This window comes from Macrobrachium rosenbergii, chromosome 9, assembly GCF_040412425.1.
Source record: "Macrobrachium rosenbergii isolate ZJJX-2024 chromosome 9, ASM4041242v1, whole genome shotgun sequence".
NCBI lineage: Eukaryota > Metazoa > Arthropoda > Malacostraca > Decapoda > Palaemonidae > Macrobrachium > Macrobrachium rosenbergii.
This window is the reverse complement of record NC_089749.1, coordinates 18,345,162-18,354,986: the sequence shown is the minus strand read 5'-3', so window position 1 is coordinate 18,354,986 and position 9,825 is coordinate 18,345,162. Positions and strand designations below refer to the sequence as shown.

Below are 9,825 nucleotides of genomic sequence, written 5' to 3'. Positions count from 1 at the left end.
GACTAGAAACTCAAATTTATTTTCTGTTCATTATAAAGTGCTAAATTCACTAAAACCCAAGATTTTAAACTTCAGTAGTAGTTCATTTCATAGTGCACTATTAGGTTCTTAACTCATTTCATGGGACACTTAGGTTCTTAACAGGTGTGTAGACATCTGGCGATGTTTGGTATTGTTGAAAACTTACCACTTTATTAAAAGTAAATTGGCAAGCCAATCTCGTCAAATCTGTTGGGAGTAGTTACAAGAAAATTCCACGTTTAGAAATTAAGGTGAATCACTTCTAAATTTTATAATTAGCAACTGCAAACTTATCTGATCCACTAATTCAGGATGCTTATTGACTAGGTTAAGCACTCGTCAGACAAAGCCTTTTAACGAAATAGAACTAAAAACTCGTTATACTCTATAAAAACTAATGTGAGGCGTTAAGACAATTAGGAAAACTAAGAAACTAGAACACTTAGGGATAGGAAACAAAAACCCTCAGGTAGAGATTCTGAAATCCTTTGCATCAAAATACCCGCGTTACTGACGCTATTCTACACCATGGGCCACTTTGGTGGCTATTGAATCAGTGAACTAAATAGGTTAACTATGATGGTCTCAAGGGAGGCTGAAGAGCCCAGGGGTAAATATTTCCCAATTAGAATATGGAAACTGGTATATGAAAATCATTATCTACCACCCTCAGTGGAAAATGCTTATGCACATATAAACGAAAATTAACAGGTGGTAAAAGCAAAGAATTGAATGATTACATTAATAAGGCACATCAGATGCTTAGTATGGGTAATTACAAATTAAAATCCCTCGTAAATAAAGGTTTAAATGAGATTTAAGTTAAATATGCTCGTAAAAGTATTGTATACCAAAACAATTAAGTCCCCATTTGATGAGTCACGCCCATTCTTTACCTTAACTAAAAAATTACAATATAAACTAAATTTTAAACTACACGGCAATGATGAAATGATGAATTTTGAATATTCAAGAGACTTCGAGCCATAATGTCCATAGTGTGCGACTCAACATGCGGGCATGGATAAAGGAATTTACCAAGCCAAGATCCAATTATCTGAAAGCAAGCACAGTCCAGACAAGTAACTTGCCTTAGAAAATTGGAGAGAAGTTAAAACCAATCGGCACAACACCACACTACAAAAATAACCTGCTTTAGAAGTTAGGTAATGGTTGTTAAAACCAACCAATATACAACACCAGACTGAAATGCTGCCTTAGCTTCTAGTGTGAAAGGCAAGTAAACTGCAAAAGGAAAAAAGCAATTTTTGAAAATAGCTAAAAAACAAGCTATCAAAATGAAGTATTGTTAAATAGGATGGCCTCCAACAAAGGCAAATTTCCTCAGGTTCTATGATACAGGTACGGAGTAAAAAAAAAATGATAGATTTCCTCTTCCAGGATGAAAACTTTCAATACCAGGAAGGTAAGGTGGAAATCTTCCTCTTAAAACCATTGAAATTAAAACTTCACCACTAGGATAAAACTTCACCACTAGGATAAAACTTCACCACTAGGATAAAACTTCACCACTAGGATAAAACTTCACCACTAGGATAAAACTTCACCACTAGGATAAAACTTCACCACTAGGATAAAACTTCACCACTAGGATAAAACTTCACCACTAGGATAAAACTTCACCACTAGGATAAAACTTCACCACTAGGATAAAGCATGCAAATTCCACAACCATGTGGACATAATGGCTACAAGCCAATAACTCTCACTCAAGGCAAGTCTCATTCTCCATCTCACAGAAACGCTTGAGCTTCAACACCAAATCCACAATCATTTCGTCAGTCATTTAACAGAGCCTATGTAGATCTTTGTCGCAACTAAAACTAGAATTTCACTGGGATAATGACACTAATCGCAAAAATTTCCCCAATAGTGAGTTATCCATTAAATGACCCACAAATTGCCATTGATTATCTTTCATAGGCAGAACCAGGAGGTATAATACCTCATTTCAGAACCATTTTCTCTACGGATGTTTACTAAACCACTACCTGACTCAGTATGCACTGCAAAACAAGCCTAATATTCACTTCTGGAAATTTAAAGCTTAAGAATAAAACAGGTTTACTCATTGAAATCTCAAGAATCTATTAGAATAACCAGTTGTGGAGCTTACTTATACATGTACTCTTATGAAGGAATTTCCAGCCTAACTGCTATTTATCAAACCGCCGTCTGGTTTCATGACTACACCGTTTTACATAACTACACAAGCTAATTCTCAAAATGACAGCTCACTGACATCTACCTCATTGCACAGACCCTGCTCCCACAATCCGTCATGCAAAAGCTCACTCCCAAACACTGAGCCAAAGGGCATCTTACAAGAGAATTCTCAAACATTGTGCAGCTATTCTGACAAGCTTCCAAACTCAATACTATGCAAAGAACCCTTTCCTACCAGGAAAGGAAAAAAAAACGAGAATCAAACTTTAGGTGCAAGTCCTAACCTGGCTTTAAGACTTCACATCCTAACCCGATATAAGTATACCACTAAGTCCTACCCCAATAAGCCGCCTTCTCATTTCATAACCTGACATTAACACCAAAAGACCAAACCTGACATTAACACCAAAAGACCAAACCTGACATTAAGACCAAAAGACCAAACCTGACATTAACACCAAAAGACCAAACCTGACACGAAGACCAAAGACCAAACCTGACACGAAGACCAAAGACCAAACCTGACACGAAGACCAAAGACCAAACCTGACACGAAGACCAAAGACCAAACCTGACACGAAGACCAAAGACCTAACCTGACACGAAGACCAAAGACCAAACCTGACACGAAGACCAAAGACCAAACCTAAAATCTAAAGACACCACCTAACCTGAAAACTAAAGACACCACCTAACCTGAAAACTAAAGACACCACCTAACCTGAAAACTAAAGACACCACCTAACCTGAAAACTAAAGACACCACCTAACCTGAAAACTAAAGACACCACCTAACCTGAAAACTAAAGACACGACCTCAGGCTAAGTCCAAACTGAACAGAACTGTCATTGCTTTTCAAACCTGAAAGAAAAAGGATATTTAATCGGTACCATACATGGTAGACTGCCGTCCACCATGTATAGACCTTGGGCCACCTTTGCCGGAGCAGCACCGCCACCCCGACAAAAGTGGCCCCATGTGATAATTTAAAACTTAAAAGTTCAAACAACTAAATGAAAATAAACTAGATATTAAAATTAATCTTTAGTGAAGGTATTTTTGAATAGTTCAAAGCCTAAAATTACTTTAGAAATCTTAAATTCAAATAAAAATAAACTAGATGTTAAAATTAATCTATTCAGTGAAGGTATTTTTGAATGGTGAAAGTCAGCACATCTGAAAGTTATGTTCAAATTAATCAATGAAATTAGCTAGGTATTCAGATTCATCTATTCAATGAAAAGTCAACATTTTAAATTTAAGATAGAATTCAATGAAAATTAACTAGATAATTATTCAATGAAATTTAACATTAAAAACTAATTCGATAAAAATTATCGATGCAAGTTATATCTCTGCAAGTTAATCTATTAAATGAAAGTTATTATTTTATGATTTGAAAGTTATGTTCAAAGTATTATGAAAATTTAGATATTCAAATTAAAATTACCCTACTCAAATTACCCTACTCAAATTACCCTACTCAAATTACCCTACTCAAATTACCCTACTCAAATTACCCTACTCAAGGTAACATGTATACTAATGCATAAAATTACATTTAAATAATCTCTTCGGGTCAGCGATTGAAATTTGATTACCACATTTTGATTTAAGGCCAAAAGACAAATAATTGAAATCTAGTGCTAAAGCAAGTATCACTCAAAAGTATTCCTAACTTAAAATAGATAAAACACTTCAATTTCATGATGGCGTGGATCAAGTAGTGGATTCCCATTTTCACTTAGCGTGGATCAAGTAGTGGATTCCCAAATTAAATCAAATTAAATTCTCAAATACTCAAATTACCTATTCAAATTACCTATTCAAAGGTAACTTACGTATACTAATGCATAAAATTACATTTAAATAATCTCTTCGGGTCAGCGATTGAAATTTGATTACCACATTTTGATTTAGGGCCAAAAGACTTAAAATAATTGAAATCTAGTGCTAAAGCAAGTTTCACTCAAAAGTATTCCTAACTTAAAATAGATAAAACTCACTTCAATTTCATGATGGCATGGATCAAGTAGTGGATTCCCATTTCCACCTGGCATGGATCAAGTAGTGGATTCCCATTTCCACCTGGCGTGGATCAAGTCGTGGATTCCCATTTCCACCTGGCGTGGATCAAGTCGTGGATTCCCATTTCCACCTGGCGTGGATCAAGTCGTGGATTCCCATTTCCACCTGGCGTGGATCAAGTCGTGGATTCCCATTTCCACCTGGCGTGGATCAAGTCGTGGATTCCATTTCCACCTGGCGTGGATCAAGTCGTGGATTCCCATTTCCACCTGGCGTGGATCAAGTCGTGGATTCCCATTTCCACCTGGCGTGGATCAAGTCGTGGATTCCCATTTCCACCTGGCGTGGATCAAGTAGTGGATTCCCATTTCCACCTGGCGTGGATCAAGTAGTGGATTCCCATTTCCACCTGGCGTGGATCAAGTAGTGGATTCCCATTTCCACCTGGCGTGGATCAAGTAGTGGATTCCCATTTCCACCTGGCGTGGATCAAGTCGTGGATTCCCATTTCCACCTGGCGTGGATCAAGTCGTGGATTCCCATTTCCACCTGGCGTGGATCAAGTCGTGGATTCCCATTTCCACCTGGCGTGGATCAAGTCGTGGATTCCCATTTCCACCTGGCGTGGATCAAGTCGTGGATTCCCATTTCCACCTGGCGTGGATCAAGTCGTGGATTCCCATTTCCACCTGGCGTGGATCAAGTCGTGGATTCCCATTTCCACCTGGCGTGGATCAAGTCGTGATTCCCATTTCCACCTGGCGTGGATCAAGTCGTGGATTCCCATTTCCACCTGGCGTGGATCAAGTAGTGGATTCCCATTGCCACCTGGCGTGGATCAGTGGTGGATTCCCATTGCCACCTGGCGTGGATCAAGTCGTGGATTCCCATTGCCACCTGGCGTGGATCAAGTCGTGGATTCCCATTGCCACCTGGCGTGGATCAAGTCGTGGATTCCCATTGCCACCTGGCGTGGATCAAGTCGTGGATTCCCATTGCCACCTGGCGTGGATCAAGTCGTGGATTCCCATTGCCACCTGGCGTGGATCAAGTCGTGGATTCCCATTGCCACCTGGCGTGGATCAAGTCGTGGATTCCCATTGCCACCTGGCGTGGATCAAGTCGTGGATTCCCATTGCCACCTGGCGTGGATCAAGTCGTGGATTCCCATTGCCACCTGGCGTGGATCAAGTCGTGGATTCCCATTGCCACCTGGCGTGGATCAAGTCGTGGATTCCCATTGCCACCTGGCGTGGATCAAGTCGTGGATTCCCATTGCCACCTGGCGTGGATCAAGTCGTGGATTCCCATTGCCACCTGGCGTGGATCAAGTCGTGGATTCCCATTGCCACCTGGCGTGGATCAAGTCGTGATTCCCATTGCCACCTGGCGTGGATCAAGTCGTGGATTCCCCATTGCCACCTGGCGTGGATCTAGTGGTGGATTCCCATTTTCACCTGGCGTGGATCAAGTAGTGGATTCCCATTTGCCACCTGGCGTGGATCAAGTGGTGGATTCCCATTTTCACCTGGCGTGGATCAAGTAGTGGATTCCCATTGCCACCTGGCGTGGATCTAGTGGTGGATTCCCATTTTCACCTGGCGTGGATCAAGTAGTGGATTCCCATTTTCACCTGGCGTGGATCAAGTAGTGGATTCCCATTTTCACCTGGCGTGGATCAAGTAGTGGATTCCCATTTTCACTAACCTGAAATGAAGTTAATCAGAAATTACACAATAGCACATGCTAAGATTCTTAATTCCGTTTTGATCATAAACCTTTAATACAAGTCAAGCATTTAACTTTCATATTAGCTTTTAACATGCATAAATTTATCGAAGAAATACTTTAACGTCCCAAAAGATGCCATTGCAAGCCAATGCTTTTTAGTATAGGAACCTAATGCGAATACCTTTAAGCTTACTGAATTTAAGTTTCAAAAATGAACATAAGCTATAAAAAAATGCACAAATCTCTCAAAAGTGCATCACTAACGAAATCAAAAGACGGAGGTGAAGCTTCGTCAAAATAACCCTTTCCTGGTCCTTGGTGCTACGACCAGTTAAGATATCCATGCCACGCCACACACTTTCCACCCTCCCACATTAAATTCTATTAAATCCATTTTATTACGCCAATTGTAAATGCAAACGCAAAATAATTTAACACTAATACAGTTATTAGTGACCACCTAAGAGCTACGCACTGAGCTACCGCTAATTACTACAGCTTGTCAACAAATGGGTGTATAATGAAGTACTGGCGAAGTAAATTCAGTCTTTCTGCGGTTATACCACTAATCTTACCTGTAGAATTACCCAATTATATAACTACAAAATATTTCCATTGAAATACCTACATAATTTAAGATTTTCAGAACACCATACAACCTAATGCCAAACTAGGTTTACGAGCGCATATCATACGCCAACATGTTAAGACGTCGACAGCCGTACCTCCACTTTGCTTGCCAATGCGCATACGAGAAATCTAACCACAACCAGTCTAACCACTTCAACAAAATCAATCGTTTGTTAAAATCCAAGTATAAATCCCCTATATCACGAGAAGCATTCCTTACCACAATGGAGGTTTTCTCCCATACCGAAAAGCACTAAGCCTAAAACCATAACGCAAAAACCAAACCAAACCATATACAGTATACTTACGTTCGAGTCCACGCGATCCACCTCAAAAACAGCAAACCAAGCAGAAGAAACGCAGGCCTTTTCACCCCAAAGCCGCCGAAAACTAAACGACCGGGAAGATTGTTTTTACAGAAAACAATTCTACAGCACTCGATTTTTTGAAGTCGAGGACTCTGTAGAAAAGAAACTTGAACTTGCACTTGTCCCCATGGACTCTGGAAACCTAGCGAACGGCGATGGTTGCCTTTTCCCACTAGATGGCGATAATGTTTTCCCAAACAAATAATCCTCAATGCCGAGTTTCTCTTCCGTCGACGCCATTCTTTGATGGTAACAACCAAATTCGGTAGTTTCTGAAAGATGAATCGAACGACAGAAAGCAGAAGCAATGCAAAGCAAATAACACTATGAGAAACTTTCGTAGGAAACTTTCATTTTGATAAGGAATGCTTCTCGTGATGTTAGAGCTTTAACTGATTGATTGTGCGTTATCTGGCGTCACAACTACCAGAGTCACTGACGCCGACTATTAGAGCTTTATACTTGGCTTTTAACAATCGCTTGGTTTTGTTGAAGTTAATAAAAAAAAGTTACCAGTTTCATCAACTTAAGTAGTTTTCTTAAAAAGCAAAATATTCCAGCGCAGCTACTTCAACGAAGAGTCCAATCCAATTCCTTTTGCAAATACGAAAAAAGGAAGTAAAATCGTTTGTATTTTATGTATTTTTCCCTACATCACATTCAAGAACACTCAGGTTTCATCCTGAGGAAAATTTAACAAATATCTCACACAGTTTAGTGAAATGGATGTAAAGGGAGTTAATCCTGATCATTTTAATCCACAAACTGAGGTGTTGGAGGTAGTGATGATTAAATGAAACTCAAAAAAATGTGGCAGATGTCCAGGATGGTTTGAAAAATACTTGAAAGGGATTGATTCCTGTAATGAAAGGAGGGATATTAGGATCATTTGTTAACTTATTTATTGATTTATTTATCTATTTTTCAGGCAGTTTCTTCCCATAAAATATCCTTAAGAGCACTTGGAAGCATACAGGTCATGAGCAAGGTACCAAAGAAACCTGGTCACGAGACCTAAACAGGTTTTTTTGAGACCGACATCAGTTGATGAAATGTCAAAATACAATTATCCTACTCGACGCGTAACCCGAATATTTTGAGATGCAGTCCTCTAAATATTAACAAAAAATTTTCCATACCTCACCACAATGTAGACCGTGCAAGCTACACTCTTATTGTACCTGAATATTCATAATTCAAAGGTTAGTTTGCAAAAGCAAAATAGGTTGTTGTAGCATGTCTCTCTACGATATATTACCACTGATTACCGTTCTTGAATATTACGGTGGGTAAATAAAAAAGCATGACGTCATGAATTTAAGCACCGATTTTTATTGTACTGCAATATTCATAATTCATATGTTATTTTGCCGAAGCAATATACGTTAACGTAGCATGGGTCTCTACGATATATTACACTGATTACCATTGTTGAATATTACGGTAGGTAAATGAATTTAAGCACCGATTTTTATTTTACTGCAATATCCGTAATTAATACGTTATTTTGCAAAAGCAAAATAGGTTAATGTATCTTGTCTCTCTACGATATATTACCATTAGCCTATTTTGCGTTTGCAAAATAGGTTAATGTAGCATGGGTCTCTACGATATATTATCATTGATTACCGTTGTTGAATATTACGGTTGGTAAAAAAAAATGCACTCATGAATTTAAGCGCCGATTTGATCATATCGTCTATTAAGGCTGACTGTAAGTGGCTTTATAATAATTCTTTGGTACCTGAAGTACATACAAAGTTTCACACCAATCAGATGCGAAATTCTGTAACAAAACATTACTTATTAAATCTAGTTCCAGGATTTTTAAAATTAATCATTGCCCCGTCAGCCGGCTAAAAAGATACATTTCCACAAGTCAGTAGCCGGCAGTCGGGCAAATAAGATATTACCGTTACCCTGTAGTTGTCCCCCCGGCAAATGGGCACCCTAACAAGATATTGACCTTTTTACCTTGGCTCAACACTTTGATACTTTAGTTAAAGTAGTAGGACGCTCTGTATGGACCTCTAAACCAACAGATTCGACTCATTTAAAAGGTTTCTACTTACAAAAGGAAAGATAAAGTATTAAAATATACAGAAATAGAAAAAAATCCGTGCTTGGGAAGTGAATTCATCATTCAGTTAGGAGTACGACACGTGGTGTTCACCTCCGTATTCTTACCAGCCAACAAAGACAACTCTACTAAGAGCATTTTTACCATTCTGAAAGATAAGAAAGAAAAAATTATTAAAAAAAAAAAAAAAAATATGAAAAAATCCGTGCTTACAGCACTGGTCATTTCCTAGCATGGACCTCCGTGCTCTTGTCAATCAACGCATTTCCCACTTTTACAAAATCGAAAATGTAAAAAGCATCAGAAACCAAAAAAAGGAAAAGAGGAGAAAGCAAAAAATATAAAAAATCAAAAACGAAAAGAGAAACTCCGTGCTTGCGAAGTATAATTCATCACTCGGTTACAAGAATACGAACATTTTATGGACACCCGAACTCCCCCCTCCAACCAAACCAACAAACGCGACTCCTCTAAAAGCATTTCTCACTCCCACGAAAGAGAAAAAACGCAAAAAAAAAAAGCATAAAAATAAAGAAAGGAAAAGAGGAAAATCCGTGCTTGCGAAGTATGTGATTCCTCAGAAAGTCAAACTTTACGATGATGGCATCTGAGCTTCCGAGGAATGAATACCTTCTCCCGGGATCATCTTAACCGACATCTCATGAATAAACTTTCTGAGGGAGCTTTTTGGCCCGAGGAATTTGCAAACTTTTCGGATTCACCTCCTTGATTCGCTTCCAGTTCATCTTCTGGCGAAGGGTGGTGGAGAGAGAGAGAGA

General features: G+C 39.0%; 2 long non-coding RNA genes across 2 annotated transcripts; both read right to left on the bottom strand.

The window, feature by feature from the left end:
* Nucleotides 1-4,457, bottom strand: LOC136841519 (uncharacterized). Its single transcript, XR_010853978.1, has 2 exons — nucleotides 4,216-4,457; nucleotides 1-228 (listed from the first exon to the last, which is right to left on the bottom strand). It is a non-coding gene; the product is annotated as an uncharacterized lncRNA (long non-coding RNA).
* A 540-nt stretch (nucleotides 4,458-4,997) lies between these two features.
* On the bottom strand, nucleotides 4,998-7,145 carry LOC136841518 (uncharacterized). The gene is made up of 4 exons (XR_010853977.1): nucleotides 6,907-7,145; nucleotides 5,731-5,944; nucleotides 5,660-5,694; nucleotides 4,998-5,589 (listed from the first exon to the last, which is right to left on the bottom strand). It is a non-coding gene; the product is annotated as an uncharacterized lncRNA (long non-coding RNA).
* Between the last annotated feature and the right edge of the window lie 2,680 nt (nucleotides 7,146-9,825).